The 19553-nt window shown below is 36.3% G+C and overlaps 1 protein-coding gene across 42 annotated transcripts in view; it reads right to left on the reverse strand.

Moving 5' to 3' along the window:
- PTPRD (protein tyrosine phosphatase receptor type D) overlaps positions 1 to 19553 on the reverse strand; it is a 2297676-nt gene that overhangs the window by 754830 nt on the left and 1523293 nt on the right. The gene's annotated exons all lie outside the window — the stretch shown is intronic.

The following is a 19553-nucleotide window of genomic DNA, read 5'->3' on the forward strand; positions in this document are numbered from 1 at the left end:
GTATTCTTTTTGTTATGACTGTAATTGAAGAAAGACAAAAATTCAGCAGGTGTATTATTTATTTTTAACTGGCAAGCAGGCTCTACAGAAAGGGTTATCTTTACTTGAAAGTGTATTCCTCGGTGGTGAATAAAGAGAGATGGTTGGCTTCTTATCATAGCTCAAAAACATATCAGATAAATATGCCCACCAGCCTATTTGGACACAGCAGTAGATATTACCATCTGCTCCCAAATATGCCTGCAACCCTGTAGCTCTTCCATTTTGGCACCCGAATTTATGGGGAAGAGCATGATGTCCTAAGATATACTGATTTCTGAAAAGAGCCTTGCAAATGTATCCCTAGTGACACAGAGTTTTGTAAATAGCTGGGTTTACTTCAACCACCACTGTTTTTAGGGAGGGAATACCATTCTCACAACTCCTTTTTTTATGTTGGGATGGGATGACATGACCTAGAAAATTTAGTATCCTATTAGAATAAGCAGATAAACAGAACATTGCTCAGGAAGATGATCACCACATTTATTTGTTTGTACCAAATAAATGAAATGAGCAAAACAAAGGAAAATTTGACAGCAAAAATGGATACTATTAGCATCTTTACAGATAAGGTAAAAAAGTCCAGGGAAAATGGCAGCCACATTCTGAAGGGAATGTTTCTCTCCTGCATCCAGAGACCTGCATCCAGGTCCATTCTCTCTTTCATATTATGTTTTGTCAGTTTTAGATATAAGAATCCGTAGCTAACTCACAGTGACATAATTTATAGTTCCTAATCTCATATTATATTTCCAATTTGGATTTCCAAGTTCTTATTTGCACTGTGTGTATAATCACCCACAGTAATTTCATTAAGAATTTACAATTCATTAATTTGATTTCACATACATATAGACTCCTTGATATGAATACAGGTTTATTTTGTTAATTTTTATTATACTTGGTTATCTAAAAAGAATAAAATAGGTAATGTTTAAAAATCATAGAGCATACAGGAAGTTAATATGGAATTTGAACCAATTGACCAATATAAAGAAGAGAGAGAGAAAGAGGGAGAGAAAGAGAGAGAGAGAGAAAGACAACAAGAGCTTCAACAAATAAACAATAATTATGTTCAGCAAATAAACAACTAGTATTGTAGTCATAATGAAGTATCTTTCAAAAAGACCTGAGCTTAAATTGATGTTAGTGAATTCAATTGCTGGGTGAAATTTGGGATAGTAGGTAGGTCCTTGTTTCTCTATTTCAAGAAGACAGATAGAACTTTAATGACAGACAGATGATGTTCTTGAATGAGCAGAAGGATTTGCTGGCAGCTCTATAAAAATACACCTGTGCACATATGATTAGTATCCCCCCTCCCATGAAATCAAGAATAAGGATGGAAGCGGATTCTTAAGATATTCTTGATGCATTAAAGAGGCAGCAGAGCAGGGTGTGATGATAAAACCAAAGTGTCTGCACAAGATTGTCATGACTGACATTTATAAATTAGGGAAACTAATACAAGAATTATTATCTTTTGTAGCACCTGATTAAAAAATTTCTGAAGCATTAAAACCATGCTATTATCCACAAACAACTTGAGAAGCTAAAGACATGATATGCATCTGTCACTTATGCATGTTACTCTACTCAGTTATGCCTAAACAACCATATGATTAACCCACATATACAGTAAGTGAGAACATTTTTTACTTTAAATCTTTAATGTGGGAAGAAATTATTCCTTGACTGTACATATAGAAACTCCAGTTCCAATTATTCCAGAATTCTAGGATTACGAAATTTTTTAGTATTTTTTTCTAAGGCTCCTATCCTGAGTAATTTGATATGAGCTAAATACTGACACTCCCTGGCATGACAAGGCTATGACTTGCATTGACTTGCATGGTATTTGAAAGACAAACAAACAAGCAAACAACAAAGCCCACAACCATTTGGGGGTTGATTTGATTTGATACTTATCATAACCATCTGCCAAGACAATATACTTATCCATGTCTCAAAGGCAAGCATATAGAACCTCCTTTTATATTGAAATATTTTCCTAGTCTTATACAAGATTATTGAAGATCACAGCTGGGGTTTTATTGCATATGTTTTACAAATATCTAGGGTAGAGCTGCTACTCTATTTTTAATAGCTTTTTATTTTTAAGAGAGTCTTGTGATAGAGTATTTCCTGTCACCCAGATAAAAAAGCAAGAAAGAGGAAGTCATGATGTGCTATTTTTTTAATGAAGTAAAATTGATATATAACATTATATAATATGACCACCAACAGGTAGTACCTGGTGGGGCAATGATCTAAGCAGAAGAAAATGGCCAATTTGAGCCACTGAACCAAAATCATGCTGCTGGAACTGTGGCTTCTTCCAATTCATTGAAATATAACTGCCAGCAAAGGAGTATAGAGAGAGGTGGCCTTCAGCCATTTGGCATTCACCAGCATGTAGGCCAGATCTGCTCCAAGAGCCTAATCACTATCAATCAGCAAGATAACAACTCATCCTCTCATTGATTTGGAACTGAAAGATTTGCTTTCCCACCATGGTTACTTATTACATAAATAATTTAGCCTATGTGGAAAAACATTTTCTTAAATATACAGAGTACAGTAGTTTTACAATGTGATCATATATGGAAGTTACTTAGAAATGATTTGCTCCCATGGAACAAATTAGCATATTTAGTAAATTAATCTGGTGGAGACTTTTTCTCAATTTGGGGAACAGCATTTTGATAAAAAGTAAAAATGTCACAAATGAAATAGCTACAAAAACGAAATTTGTGATTTTCTAGACTTTTTATTTGGTGGGGTTAGATAATTTTCTAATCTCAGCTAGTCATTATTATTTTCTAACAGTTAACCCTCAGACACAAGAGAGAAAGGGCTTAAGGGAAGTCTTTTTATCATTTAATTTCATTGAAGAAGAGTTTTTTTGTGCTTCACCATACTAACTTTATGGACAGCTCAATGATACTTTATAAATTGTTTCAAGCAAATGTCTTTTGAAAAAGATTTATCAGGGGCACCTGGGTGGATCAGTCATTAAGCGTCTGCCTTCGGCTCAGGTCATGATTCCAGGGTCCTGGGATCGAGCCCCGCATCAGGCTCCCTGCTCAGCGGGAAGCCTGCTTCTCCCTCTCCCACTCCCTCTGCTTGTGTTCCCTCTCTCACTGTGTCTCTCTCTGTCAAATAAATAAATAAAATCTTAAAAAAAAAAGAAAAAAATTTATCAGACCCCTGCTTGAATTTGAATGAAAAAATATTGATAACTCATTTGGATTAAGAGAAAATGTGGAATAAATAAATAAATATGTGATGAATTTAAGTAAGTTAAATGAAAATGTATTATTTTAAAGAAGCTAATTGCTCACAATAGTTCTTGGTTTAAATTTCATAAAAATAATGTGAAAAAAAACTTTGATTATACTAAATCTCTTCTTTAAACTATCCTATTTCCATAAAAAAAGAAACAAAAAAACAAAGAAATGACAATATAATCCTTCTCCAAGTTTTGCAGGTACTGAAACTTTCCATTTGAAGATGAAGCAGCTCTCCTAAACACAAAGCCATCACTGCAAATTGGTTTTGATAGGACAAAAGGAACTTTGAACGTCAGATAAAACAAAACTTAGCAATTTTTTTTTAAGGGCTAAACAGTAAATATTCAGGCTTGCAGGTCATACAGTCTCTGTCATAAGCTCTCAACTCTGCTGTTGTGACATCAAGCCAACCAGACATTAACAAATGAATGAGCATGGCTGTGTTCCAATAAAACTGAATTTATGGGCAATGAAGTTTGAAATTCATATAGTTTTCATGTGCCATGAATATTATTCTTTAAAAAATTTCCCCCAAACATTAAAAAAATGTAAAAACCATTCTTTTTTTTATTTTACATTTCTTAATTTTATTATGTTATGTTAATCACCATACATTACATCATTACTTTTTGATGTAGTGTTCCATGATTCATTGTTTGTGTATAACACCCAGTGCTCCATGCAGAACGTGCCCTCTTCAATAGCCATCACCAGGCTAACCCATCCCCCCACCCCCGCCCCTTTAGAACCCTCAGTTTGTTTCTCAGAGTCCATAGTCTCTCATGGTTTGTCTCCCCCTCCGATTTCCCCCCTTCATTTTTCCCTTCCTACTATCTTCTTCTTTTTTTTTTTTTTTAACATATAATGTATTATTTGTTTCAGAGGTACAGGTCTGTGATTCAACAGTCTTACACAATTCACAGCCCTCACCATAGCACATACCCTCCCCAGTGTCTATCACCCAGCCACCGCATCCCTCCCACCCCCCACCACTCCAAGTTTGTTTCCTGAGATTAAGAATTCCTCATATCAGTGAGGTCATATGATACATGTCTTTCTGTGTTTGACTTATTTCACTCAGCATAATACCCTCCAGTTCCATCCACGTCACTGCAAATGGCAAGATTTCATTCCTTTTCATGGCTGCATAATATTCCATTGTATATAGATACCACATTTTCTTTATCCACTCATCTGTCGATGGACATCTTGGCTGTTTCCATAGTTTGGCTATTGTGGCCACTATAAAAACCACTCTTAGCTCACAGGCTCTACAAAAACAGGTGGTGAAGCACATTGGGCCAATGGACCATAGCCTACCAATCCCCGAGATAAATGAGGAAGTCTTGGTTTATATATATACTGCATTCCTACTCAGGTACGTGTTTTGTGATGGCTGTTTGATGGTAATTAGGTTTGCAAAACAGTTATTTCTAAAGATACTCTGGCCCACTGTCATTTTCATGGAATGTGACTACTGTCAGCCAAAACAAGTGCTGTAAGAACCATTTTGGGGAGTATCTTGTGAGGACCTTGTGAAATAGGAGCTTGAAGATACATTCTAATGGTGAATTGCATTGAACGGTTTGGTACTTGGGGTGTCTTTTCTTATACTCTGCTTCATTGATATGAAACCATTCACTCAGTCATTTATTCACTTAGTCATTCCTTTGTTTATTCTGTCATTCCACATTAAAGGCCATGCCTTTCTTAAGCACTGAAGAAACAGGTAAATTAGACATGATTCCTGAGCTGCAAATACTTATAATAGCTATGGGACAAAAAAACTAATAGTGGACTCCCTGTGATATGTGTGAGATACCAGAAGAGAATCCCAGGACACCATGGAAGATGAAAGATGCCTTGGCAAGACAGAAAGTACAATGAAGACTTCAGAGAAACTAATCTGTTTAAGACATTTAAAGAAAAGAACACTCATTGCCTACAGCCTCAGATAATACACGTAATATTTATTCATACTAAAGTAATAATAGCTTACATATTCTATACTCACAGAATTTCAAGAATGATAGATTAGTGGTAACTCATTTGGATTCTCAGATTTAACCAATGAGGAAAAAGAGGCCCCGAGAGGAGAAGTGGGAAGTTCAAGGTCACCCAGCTCTTTAGAGGTGACCTTATTAAATTTCAAAGTTCTTCAGTAGTAATTCAATATTGTTTCCAACACACTAAACCTTCTTTGCCTCTTCCATAGCTTTTTACTGATTGTACATTGTTTATTCTCTCTTTTCTATGCAGATGCTCTAAGTCAACTTGCAGAGCTCTTATCTTTTCTTCAGCAATTCCTTAATGATTATAGTTAATAAAATTGAGAAGATAAAATTGGAAATAGTGCTCAAATGGTGTTACCTTTTTTTGAATTTTCTGCTGATCTGAAGTAAAAATACAATTACCTCAGCTCAAACTCAGCATATTGTGTTTTTCGTTCTAGGTTACTTCATAAATTGCAATTATCATCGTTTGTGGCTCTCACAAGATTATAGGTGACTGAGTACCTCATCAGCTAAGATCAGAATTTCCCATGGCACAAAACAAAACACTTGTATAATGATCTAGGAGAGTGGATTAAACCTACTAAATGAGAGAGCTACACATTGAAAATGTTCACAGGATTATCAGTTTAGCTTTTCAAATGCATTCAACTAAAGTGAAATTGATGTGGCTCTGCTTAAGTATCAGTACTATTTTAGAGTTTGACTTTTACATCTCTGACTTTCAGTATTTAAGGCTTTCACCATTTTCAGTGCTGAAGAACAGGATCTGCACTCTTGCCTCACCCCCCCACCCCAATGATGGATGCATAATCTCTCTCTCCACCCAGTGTTCTTTCTGGTACATGAAGGGTAGGGGAAATAGGGGGAGGCATGCAGGTTCCTAAGGCAGAGTTTCTGTAGATGTTCAGGGTCTAGAGTTTTTATGCTTTCCTCTAGGATACTGCCCTTCAGAAAAGGCTGGGATGCCCAGAAGAATTTCCAGGGATTGAACACAGCAACTGCAAAAACTCAGTTCTGTGTGAAATGTTACTCAACATCATGACTATTATTGCTTAGTGGGTCACTGATGTATTCCAGAGCTTCAAGCACATTATGTCACTTAATCTACACAAAATCTTATGAAACAGTTATTATTATCTTGATACTTCTCAAATCACATCTGTAGTGCAGAGAAGTATACAGAATTTGGATGCTAAAGTTATAATAAAAATATCAATTATAAAAATAACAACAGGTATGCACTACTTACTATGTCTTAGAGATTCTTCTAAGTACTTTAAGCATGCTATTTATTTAATCTTTCTTATTTATTTATTTATCTTTAATCTTATTTAATCTTCACAGCATCCATAAGAGTTATCATCCCCATTTTGAGACTAAAAATCATCATTACATAATATGTTTAATGTCACAATTAATAGATGGCAGAACAAAGATTTGAACCAGACCGTCTGACTCTGGAGGTCACATGCCTAACCACTACACCACAAAAAGCTCTCATAAAAGACAGTCAATAAGGGTATTTATCTTTACTCAACCTATCTTCCATTGACAATAAAAAGGAAAAAAAAAGTCTTATTTGCAGAGTCTTACCTCTTTAATAGAGTTGTCATTTACCAAAATAATTCAAGTAATTGGGCAAACTCTTTAGTGGGTGGTTTAAATGTTTATACACACACGTATATATATATATATATATATATATATATATATATATATATATATATATCAGGATGTGATAATTGTTCTCCTTATTTGTCCTGAAATCTATGGCTTATCCATCCCCATGGATTGAGATTTTTATGAAGTGCTTCTTATTATCCTTGACAATATTTCTTCATAGGCAGTGTGATATACATGTGCATCTTGTGTTAATTTAATCTACACCCTATGGGAGGTCAGTGGCTTAATTGAGAGAACATACTCCAGGGATAGTTAGCATTTTAAATCTTCTAATCAGAAGCCCACATTCCAAAGATATGCACTCCAGCTATCCTTATTGCTAATATTCTTATGTCTGATTAGCATCAGATTAGCATAATGTGTATTATGAATTATTTTTTTTACTGATAAGGGTGCAAGAAATATTGTGCAGACTTTCTTGCCCTTGCAGGAATGGGGTGTAAAAACCTAGAGACCAGGTTACCTATACCTTTTCGAAGTGGCCAGAATCTGAAATGGTCTGGTGTATACCCAATGATTCTGAGCATACTTGTCACCATGCTGAACCTTACTGATAACATATTTTTGCATTTGCCTCAAGCAAATCTTTCACATAGGTAGGGTCAAACCACTAAAAGGAGCTTACAGAGTAAGTTGCACACTTTTTTTATCAGTAAATGTTAGTATGTGTGACCAAATTCCTTCTATTAAAGCCTCATTTTCATGTAACCTAGTTATAGGAGGAGACCTAAAACTCTTACTTGCCTCTACACTTAGAACTTTTATTTACCATAGGGCGCCTGGGTGGCTTAGTTGGTTAAGAACTTTTATTTACCATAAAACACCTACTAATTATAAATGACCAATTGCTTTAGACCAGTAGGCAGCAGGAACTTGTTTGTGTGAGTACATACATGAGTGCATGTTTGCACGCACACACGTACAGATACACTTACAAGAGAATGGTAAAATAGTAGGAGTGGAATAGGAGACAGAATGGGGCTGCCAGCCATTTATATATGAGCTTATTTGTCCTTGTCCCTTAGGTTGGAGAGTTTTCATCCACAAATTCTCCTAAATTTCTTACTGGTGAGCAAGCTATTTGTCTTTGGCTGCAGAGATGGTAACATGTTATTTATGATCCACACTTAACTACAGTTGTTCAGATCTCTGTCACCTCCAAGATTGATGGTTAAAATGCACTCTACTTTAGTCTACCCTCTTCAGCTTACATGCCTTTGTTTGTTCTTTGAAAGCTTAAGCTGTGTATATTTCAGAGAAAAATCTAGTTTAAATGCTCTTCCTTTTACATTTTATGTGTGACAAATGTTCAAACCACTTTTCTCCCTCAAAATTTCCAACATTATTGCTTTTTTCCTTTATTCTAATGTTGCCATGCTTCTTCGTCATGTCTTTAAATTAAGAAAACCATTTAGTAAGCAATGTAATAAATACTTCTCTAAGCCCTTAGGACTTATATTATGCAATACTGTTTTTAAGCTGTTAGAATCATGGTTTTCTTGAATTATAGGTTTTCATTTAAAATCTATGTTCTTTGCATTTGTCTATATGAATTAAGCATTCTCTACTCTGAATGGTATTTCTTGAATTTTTTTTTCCTTCTTACCTTTTGTTTTTATTTTCTGCTCTGGACTTAGCCATGGTCTTTTTCAACTAAGATTGAAGATATATTGTGGAACCAACAGAACGCTTCATTTGACCCAGTCCAGAGTAAATAAATTAGTAAAAATAAAACCACTGGCAATAGTTTAGATAAATAATGCTGTGGTACAGTAACAAATAATCCACAGTAAAAACAACAACAATATTATTTCTCACTCATATGGAGTCCACCCAAGGCTAAGGGACAGTCCAGGATAGCTCTCTTCCATGTGGTGACTCAGGAATCCAGGCTGCTTTTATCCTGTGGTTATGCCGTTTGCAATACTTGGTCTATGTGTTTTCCAAGTCCATGTAAAGGACAGTTAGAAGGCTGTCTACTGGATCTTAAGTGCTTTGCTCATAAGTGACACATATTATTTCTCCTTATAGCACACTGTCTAGACCTAGTCAATGCCTGCTTAACTGTAAGTGGACTACGAAAACCAGGTGAGCTGTGACTGTCTCTGCTTAGTGTTCTCATAGAGGAAGAGCTATATGATTGCTGAGGCCCTCTGGTATGAATATTACTCACACCACTGGAATGCTAATAAATATTTAGGGGTGAGCATGCATTTAAGTGTTCAAAGTTATCCTTGTAACTGGCATCTCCACTTAGAGATATGTGTGACTGGCATCTCATCAAACCAAAGTAAGTTTCCCTTTCACCACCTGCTTGTCCTTGCAAAGTGTTAAAAAAAGGGGCTCTTCTTTTATGCAGTAGTCAGCCTGTTCCTCTCTTGAAAGCAAGAGCAATAATGATGATGGAGTAGGATGGGGAAGTTTTGGTGACTCCTTCCTTGGCAATAAATGATGAGGGAAGTCTTTCAACTGGATGTCTATATCTATAAGAATGTATCCAGTTGTGGATCAACATCTTGAAAATGTTAAAATGGCTTTTCGACTTTGAAATCTTGCTAAGCTTTTTATACCTTATCTACATCCATGTACAGATTAGCAGTGAAGTCCTTAAAAATACAGCATCTGTACATTTTTTTTTTGATGCATGCAGGATGGAGAAAGGAAATCTGGGAAGCTGAAGATTGGTCAAGAGAATAGGCTTGGTGTCATTCAGGTCCTGGCTTAAATTCTCTCACAGTTGCCTATTAACAATTTGATCATAAGTGAGTTAATTAGCCTCTCTGAATCTCTCTGAAATGGAGATACAAAGACTTACCTCAGTGGTGGTTGTGAAAATAAAATAAGAAAATGTACATTAATAGTACATGCACTTAGAAGTAAGCATTCAATGGATACTGGCTATCATTTTAATTGTTAACTTAAAGACCAAAATAGTTACAATACAGACAAAGGGGGAAGAACTACAAAAAAAGAAAACAGAGAAGACAGTCTACACCTCAGAGATCTCTCTAATTTTAGTAGTTGAAAGGTTTATAAGAGGTTTCTCAACAATATTAATATTTTATTAATATTAATTAATATTAACCAAAGATTGAAGTTCCAGAGATTTTAGGCCTCCTCTGATATTCCTCTTGCTTGCCATCTTTCCAATATTTTTCTTCATCTTTTTGCTAATGAGTGGGAATTGGATTGTTTAATAGCAATGTCTCTTTTCTTTTTGATTCTGACTAGAGATGGTGGCCTTCCCAATCTAGTAGGAAAGTCTAGGAATGTGCCAGGAACATTAAGCAAGAGGGAAAGAAGGCTCAGATGTTGAAAATTGATATGTAGATTGAAGATGAGAGGGCCATTTGTGTGGAGGCCATAGAAACAGAGGAAAAGCAATGCGACCTCAGTCTGATAGGACTGGACCAAATGAGCTTGGTACCAAGGTTGGGATGAGGGCAGGGATGACATCATGACTCCTCATTACAGAAAGATGTCTGGCATGGGAAGATGAAACAACTTTTTCTCTAGTCTCAAAGGGCTCTAAATCTTTGCTTGAAAGATAATAGCATGCACATTTTTACATCTATGATATCCTCAAATCCTGTCCCTGACCCTTTCTCTATTTCATTCACTCTCAGTAGTGATGACATGCAAAACATACCCTGGCACATCTCTCTAGTACAGTTGTTCTCAAAAGGTGGCCTCTATAGCATCTACAACATCATCTGGGAACATTATAGAAATGCAAATTATTGTCTCCCCCCCCCCCAATCAGAAACTCTGGAGGTAAACCCAGGAATTTGTTTTCTATAAGCATTCTGGTTGATTCTGATGCACATTAAAGTCTAAGAGCCATTGTTATAGAATATATTACATTATTTTTCCTACTCAGTATCTCCAAATATAACTCATCCCTCCCTCCCCACTTCTGCTAACATACCCAGTTCCACTATTTGTAACTTAAATGTCTTCTCTTTAAGGCCAACTTTATAAGCCAGAAACTTAAATTTATCCTATTCTCCTTGCCCACCCCTCATATCAAATCACCACTCATCCAATCACCAAGTAGCTCCAATCCATCCTCTTCTCTCCATCCTCACAGACCACCACCAGCTCAGTCTGCATTACTGAAAGACCTTCTTGCTGAGCAACTCTTTTGTGCCAGATTTTGTATTAGGCCAGTCAGCAAACTATAGACTGCAGAGTATATCCAGGTCATGGCTTGCTTTTGCAAGCAAGTTTTTATTAAAATATAGCCACACTCATTTTTAAAAATATTGTCTTTGACTTCTTCTTTACTATGACCAAGTTGAGTAGTTGTAACAGAGACTGTATGGTTCACAAAGTCTAAAATATTTACTAGGTGGCCCTATATTGCAAAGCTCTGCCCAACCCCATGCTAGGCACTGGGCATACATGGAGAGAGAGATGTCATATCCTCATGGAACTTACAGTCCAGCAGGGAAAATCAGAAGATAAAGTGAGTTACCCAGTTATCCAGGTCAAGAGTTTCAAAGGAAATGTAGAAATTCATCAGACAAAGAGAAAAGAAGAAAAGTACTACACTCAAATCCTGTCCCTGACCCTTTCTTATTTAGGGAATAACATTTATTTTATTTAATATAATTTCTCTCAGTACTTGGTAAAGTCCTCGGTACATTCTGGTTTTCAGTGTAGCTGGCTAATAATCATTTCATGAAATCCTTTGAGCCTATTTTTAAAGCAGGGACCTTCAGGTCACTCCCTTCCCAGTGGGAGTCCAGGTTGTACAGTAAGTCCTAGTTCTAGAAGTGATTATAGACGTGACACAGGGCAGTGGTGGGAATACGTCCTTTGAGCACGTGAGGCACTCCATACTGAGATGCTAGACCAATTTCTTCCTGAAAGCTCAACATATGCTTTGGATGTTGCCAAAAGTAGTGACTATCAGATCACACTTTACATCTGTTAACAAGTGCCCTGAGTAGAATAGTACTGGTGTAACAGTTTTGCCCCAGGGTGTGTGGCAAAATGTGTATGCACCACAAATTTTTCAAGGAGAATTGCATGTAGGAGGTGAAATGATTTTGGTTATGTGTTCCTCTTTCCCACTGAAAATTCTTTTCCTCTTTGTAGAAACACTTGAGGAAAACATTTGAAAAATCACACAAACTCAAGAAAATATAACTAAAATAATTTTAGAGGCATTTATTTCCTTTACTTTTTCCCCTTCTTTAATTGCATGCTACTAAAAATGAAAACAACCCCCAAAAAACCACCTCACTCCCCTTGCTGGAGACAAGCACTTCAGAAGCACTTTCCTCTCTCTTCTAGGAAAAAAAAAAAAAGTATCAGGACGGGGGCCCAGACCACCATTACTGAGACTCCAACAATTTGTGGCCAGAGCCATTTCTCTTCTCATATTGCTGTAACCTTATCTGCTTTGACTGCTATCCTACTATCTCAGGTAAAACACATATGCCATTCTCCTTTCTGCCTTCAAAGCCATGCTAGAATAATTCCACCTGTTTTGTATCTGGCACTGATCCTTTTTGGCATGAAAAATGGAAACACTGGGACTGTTAAAGCTCTGTCTACATTTCCAACATCTCTGGGCACCCTCTTCCAGCTAATAACTCGTTCCCGTCCAAATGGTACATTTTCACTTCAGGTGGGGATGTCTTCAGATGGCTGTTTTAGAGGTAGAAGTAGTTAGGGGATCTGAGAGACTTCTTAATTTCCCCCTCCTCTCCAACTTGTAACATTCCTCATGAATCAGATCATTGACTGCTTGCTGCTTTTTCTCTTGCACAGGCTGCTCCCATTATCACCAGCATTACTTTCAATCTTGTTGCAGATCTAGCTGATTAAAAACACTAGTCTTGAGAAAATTCTCTTTCTTGAAAGTCAATGCTTGTGGGAGATTAAGACTATTTATATTGTAAGGCACTCCCTTCAAAGCCTCTGGTGGCTTTACTCTCTTGACTGATGCAAACCTCAACTAATTCTCTTTATCCAGATAATCCACTCACTTCCAATATTCATCAAATGGCAAAATGAAAAGCTTTTAAGAAAGAGAATAAATGCACAGGCTTAAAATCACATAGAATTTTAGTCTTAATAAAATTGTGAAAGAAATTATGAGGAAATCAGGGTTCTGAATCTTCTTCCCAATGAGATAACTTAAAAACCGATAAAATCCATGAGACCATAGCAAATATCTTTTGTACCTCTTGAATTGCTTCAGCAGTGTTTGGATCACAAACTTTTGATGAGGAAAAAACAAATGTGTTTTTTCTCTCTGATAAGAGTAACGTAAGACAAACTCCCCCTGTCTGGGCTCCTGTTTCTTCCCTTTATGTGTGTGGAATTCTCATTGCACTGTCTCTTCATTTGCTGCCTAAATCGTAGTCATTGGATATTTAATGTGCAGTGACCACACACAAGGTACTAACAAATATACAATATCTACAGTAAAAGAGGGAAATCTTGTCCTGAGGGAACTTGCAGTATTACAGTAAGGCTTGATGGAGTTGTTCTAAGGCCAGAAAACCAGGGGAAGCTGAGAAGCTTCCTACAGCACTAAAAGAAAGAAAATGTAGTGAGGGGGAAAAAAAAAAAAAAGGATGTTTTTGAAGCAGTGACATCTAGAACTCCAGTCCCAAATTTATGGAATTAATAATTGAATAGATTTCTGAGACTACCTATAAGATATGTGATTTTAAAGTGTTGTAAATTATGACTCATGATCTCTAACAGTGTTAGGGATGACATGTAAAATGATACTACAGAATTCTTACTATCGCTGCCAGGATACCACCAGGAAATAGCCAGTATTTTCCCAACATATTAAAAAGCAATATAGCAAATCTTTTACTTTGAAGAATTCTATCCAAGAGAGGAAAATTTTTAAAAAGCCTCAGTTTTCTTTATAGATGGCCATATATTATGATTAGGTATCAACTGACTTAGTATTCACCAAAAGAGGGTCTGATATTTAGAGCAAGAGGATGTGAGAAGAAAGGACCATTCAAGGTAGGAGTAGCAGATTTCTTTCCCAGGTTCACAATGTATTTCATGAATGGGCTGTTTCAGGCAAGTAGAGTAAAATGGTGAGGATTGTTGTAAAAAAGCAAACAGGAGAGCTGTAAACCATACTCTATTGTCAAACACAAAAACTATCATTCAAAGCTTAGTCAGTGCAAACCAAACAAGCAGACCACAGGCCAATCATGTTGCCTGTAGGGTTTCATGCCGTTCACTCAGTTTCTGCAGAGTGGTTTGGGTGCCCACAGGGATGGGTATTGATGGTCAAACAGTTGAGATGAGTGCATTTGTGTTTGCTTGTGGGCCCTGTTACTTTATAGCTCCATAATGAAACAATGAATGTGCTGAGTTGTAAAATGATAAGGATCATCTATAATACTCAGCCTGGGAAAGGCCTTTTACACAGGGAGAATCCTATTCAGGACTTGTGGGAGATAGAAAACCTCAGTGGGAACATTTGGTCCTATAGGTAGGCACCATCCCAAAATATTTGACTAAAGGGAGAAGAATAAGTCGATTTCTTCTTGGCTAAATATTTTTCTTAACCACATCATCAGTGGGAATATTGACATATTGACAAACCCCAATCCACAATATAAGTGTAGGGTGTAAGAGCAACTCCTAATCATTCATTACTGGGGGTAAAAGAGGCTTAACCTGCCTTCTTTCCAACTACAAAGATAGCAAGGCAACCCCTGATTAAGAATTTTACCTGCTCCAAACTATAAGGGAAATTCAATGTAAAGTTTTTGCTTCATTTTTCAATGGCTAGGTAGATGGTTGGCATTGGTGTGTGGGGGATGGCTTTGACATGAGTCCCAGTTTTTATGCCTTGGGCACAATCTAAAAGGTGGATGACTACATAAAGCACTGCCTCTACTCCGAGTGGAGGCCCCTATGCAGATTATGGGCCTTTTAAGGAAACATTTTCTCCCTGAATTTGAATTGAAACTCTACTGAGCTGAAGGGTCAGCATTATTCTTAGGAGACTATGTATTTATGAAATGGCATATCTCTGTCTCATACCAGTGGGTAAACTTTCCAGACTGCCAGATTTAGAGTGACCAAACCAATCTCAAATTGCTGTCGTAGGCTGGGGTATAGAAACATCACCTCCCTTACTTGTAGTCTGTAATACTGCTTTAGGCTAAATAACTTTTAGACTTTGGTAAATGCATTACTGGTTGTTATTCTGTTTTGCTGACTCCCTGAAGGGAAAGGTATGCTGGTAGTGAGGATTGAAAAAGAATGTCCTCAGGGAGGGAAGCAAGTAAGAAATTGGGATATGTGTAGAGGGTTTCATTTGGGAGATTTTCCTCTTTGATCTAGGAAACAATCCTATATTTTGAGAATAATTATTTGCATATTTCAACACATTTTAGCAAAGTCTGATGCAACTAAAACCCTTTTTCTTATTTATTTTAATGGGTGATTATATTCAAGTCACCTTTCTGATTTCACTTTAAATGTTACTTGCACAGAAAATGCTCCCCTTCACCCAGGGGATGAGATTCTTCAATCATATCTTAATACCTTGCACTTGCTACAGTTTGTAATCTGTGTTGGTGATTATATAATTAACCCAGGAGCATAGTTTGCTCACTATTGGTTCTCCAGCACTTCATGCAACGTCTGATCCATGGCAAGAATTCATTACATGTATGTCAGATAAAGTGCCACCCCTGAGCGGGGGTCAGAGTGGTGGAAAACAGCCCGACATGGGAGCCAGTGGATGGACATGGGCCTAAATTTCTCCTTCCCAGATATATTAAAAGAAGGTGACTCTTGGAGAAGGACAATGCCTGGGCACCGAATAGAAACTCTGAAGCACTTTTTGTTCTTTGTGAAGTTTTAGTATGTTATAAGTAAGTGGAATCTGATCTAAATTTAGTATGTTTTTTCAAATGAGAGTTCAGGAAATTAATTTTTTTTCAGGATGCACACAACTTATATTCAAGTAATTAATTCTTGAGTATAAAAGGAGTGTTAGATTTGTAAAACATAGCTCCATTGTGCCTTACTCCTTTCATTAACATCTTGTTATACCTAATAATTTGCCATTTTTAATAACTTATAATATGTATTGTACTTAAGCATAATAAAATGATCCAAATGAGATATGAACATAAAATGGCAACACCCCACAAAATACTATGCACATAAGCTATTTTTAAATACTTTATACTTGAGAATTTCACTAGGTACCTTCCTTGCTCATCCCCAGGGCAGAGCTGGTGAACAAATTGAGAAGCAAAATCTCTTCTTATTCAATTACACTTTATCTCTGTACCTGCCTAAAATCACGTTGCAACACAGTTACTGAATAAAAGTGTCCTGAATAAATAAATAAATAAATAAATAAATAAATAAATAAATAAATGGATCCCTACACTTTCCTAGAATAAAGTGAATTTGAAAAGCTTTTTTTTAAATATTAATGTGTCAGAAAAAAACCTTTTACAGCTTGAAACTAATTGTAATGTCATGGGTCATAGTATTTTCAGAAATTATACGGCTATTTGTCCCATTGCCTGAACAAGTAGATTGATGGATTACCTTGAATATATGTAATGGTAGAGATAAAGAAAAGAAAGGAACAAGAAAGGATGGATCCAGGTTTTGTAACATCTGAACTTTATACAACGTGGGGGATCCCTTTTGTCAGAAAAATAATTTTTAAAGTCACAACTTTAGGTGCAAGCCCTTAGATAGGACCACACAAGACAAGGGCTGAAGCATAAAGCTCATGAGCCTCAGGCCAAATCTGCTTCTGGTGCTTAGACTATAGAATCATCCACACTTGGGTCTTCTGGTCATTGCAGAACCCAAACAATAATTGTTATAGCCCTCAACAGTGATTCTGCAGGATTTGAAAACTGAATTGCATCATGAAAGTATTTAAGTAAGTTTTTAGCAGAAATTATATGATAATAAAAATACTTCCTCATTTATTAGCATGACCAAGTGATTTCCTGAGAATACATGGTGAGCTTGATCCCCATACTACAAGGATTCACAGGTTGAGTGAACAGCTACAATCCATTTAGCCCCACTTAACTGACCATTTTCTGCAGAAGTTAAAGTGGGAATAGAAAAATCCTGCCCAATTTCACACTGTACACACAGTGATTTAGTACCCAGCAACTTTTTAGTCATGCCATGGCTTCCTATCTACCTTCTAGGAATGTCTGTTTTTATTCTCTATGTCAAGAATCTAAACAACTATCTCTACTAGCCTGTGCAATGCAAATAGACTAGAATCTTCAAGCTTTGCTCATCCTGTCCCACCTTTTGAAAAAAATTGAGAATAAAAGTTCGTAAATGCATATAGATACAGCCTCCCTCTGTTGAAATGACAGGGTTGTGCTCGTGGCCTAGAAGTTATCTGCAAGCATGAGCAGCTGATGATTGAACAAGTAAGGTGATTAGTAAGTGTGAGTTCAATATACTGTGCCCTTTTTAATTTTCTTTTTTTCATAATTCCATATGATCAGTGAAGGATGACGGGCTCATTCTACCTTTAAGTAAATTATGAGAGCACTTTATTTTTTAATAAAGTACAAACCCAACACTCTCATTACTTGTGACAAAAGTTATGCACATGAAATGACACTTTTTTTTTTTTATCCCATGACTACAAAAGAAAGTTAGTAGGCCTAAAACTGTGGTTGTGGATTCATCTAAAAAGATATTAAGGTTCACATATTTCTGTGTCACATGGAAGGACCAAGACACTCAAGTTAATGGATAGATCTGTAATCTCTTCTGCATTAACACAAAAAAATACCCTGCCAAACCAGTATGCTCTTTAGTATGGCATCCTGGATTCTCTGTAGAAGTGAAATGGATTGGTTTAACATTTTTTAGTTTATCTTATTATGCCTGTTTATTACTTCATGGGTTTACTGAGCTTGTCGGTGGACTATAAATTACTGCGTAAACCAGTTAATTGTCTTCCTAAAACTAGCTGGTATAGTCTCCACGTGCTGCCTTTTAACAATAACAAAAGACTAGTTTCTCCACCAATGTCTCAGAAATTTGAGTAAAAGTAGTGAAGTGATAACTCCTTGGATTATAATTTATTTATAAGAAGCTCTATTTTCAGAACAAAGTTGAAGATCTTCATACTAAAATCCAATATAGGTTCAGAATCTCAAAAAATATTCCCTGTAATATAGTTCCTTTGCAAGATTAAATGACTACTGAATCAGTCTCTGTCATGCTTTCTATCTCAAACTATTCAACATTTTAAATTTGTGTTTGGGACATATTGGTTGAAGTCATAGCATTGTCCAAATTGTTCTGTAAAACATTTTTTAAGAATGCCAGTAGGTAGACACCCCATAAAGAACCCATGATCTAAATAGCTTGTGATGTGCCAGATTATACCCCTTTCCGAGAGAGTCACAGTCCACAATGACATATTGAAGGCTTTGAGAAGTCATAGGATAGAGAAGTACTAGGCTGAAGAAAACTGCTCTCCAAATTTATTTGAAGAAAAATGTCATTTGTGTGGATTCTTAATAACATTTTGCAGAACAGTGTTCCAGGGACCATCAGCTTAGGAAGTGCTGAATCAGTAATTGCAAGTAGACCACAATGATATATGCCATCAGGTACCTGTGGTACTTTAGAAAGCTCTAACAACCATCCTCCAATGAACTCAGCAGCACTCAGGCAATGTGTCTCATTAGCATAAATTATTATTCATGTCTGAGATTTGGGGCAGTATAAAAAGCTGTCAAATATGAAAGCTGTGCATGTTTCATTTATTATAAAAACTGCCTCTTTAGATTTAGACATTGATTTGTAGAATATCTAAATAGTATAGTATTTTAGATCTAGACAAGTAGTTCTCAATCATGAAAGCAAACCATTTGGAGAGGGTGGTAAAAATCCGGGTTCTCAGGCCTCAGTCCTGGAGCGTCTGATAGACTAGGCTTAGAATAGCACTCATATTTGTAGCTTAAAATTTCCTCCAACAATTCTCTTCTGAACCAAATTTGAGACGTACTGATCTAGGCCAAACTTTCCAAGGATCCCATCTACAATGTTTCAATAAATTGTGACTTCTAAGCCTAAACACTTCCAAGATGGTTTGTGTCATTGTTAAAAATTCTCTCTTGCTTGCATCTAAAATATAACTAAAAGCTAGTACTTACTGGTTGTTTATTAAGTGTCACACACTATATTAAGCACCTCTATGAATTATTTCATTTAGTTGTCATAATAATGCTGTGAGGTAGATGCTATTATTATTTGCTTCTATTGATGAGGAAAACAAACCTTACAGAAGTTATATAACACCTTTAGGAATCAAATTTTAAGTTCAAACATTTATTAAGAAGTCAGGATTATTTTTCTTGTGGTAAATCAAACACAAACAAAATGGCACAGACCCTATACAGCCACCATGTATGAAAATGTGATCGATATTTTTACTTATTTGAAAATTTCTATCCATATAAAGAACTTAACCAGATATTTTTTGATTCACATACATAGC

Source organism: Halichoerus grypus, chromosome 14 (genome assembly GCF_964656455.1).
Source record: "Halichoerus grypus chromosome 14, mHalGry1.hap1.1, whole genome shotgun sequence".
Taxonomy (NCBI): domain Eukaryota; kingdom Metazoa; phylum Chordata; class Mammalia; order Carnivora; family Phocidae; genus Halichoerus; species Halichoerus grypus.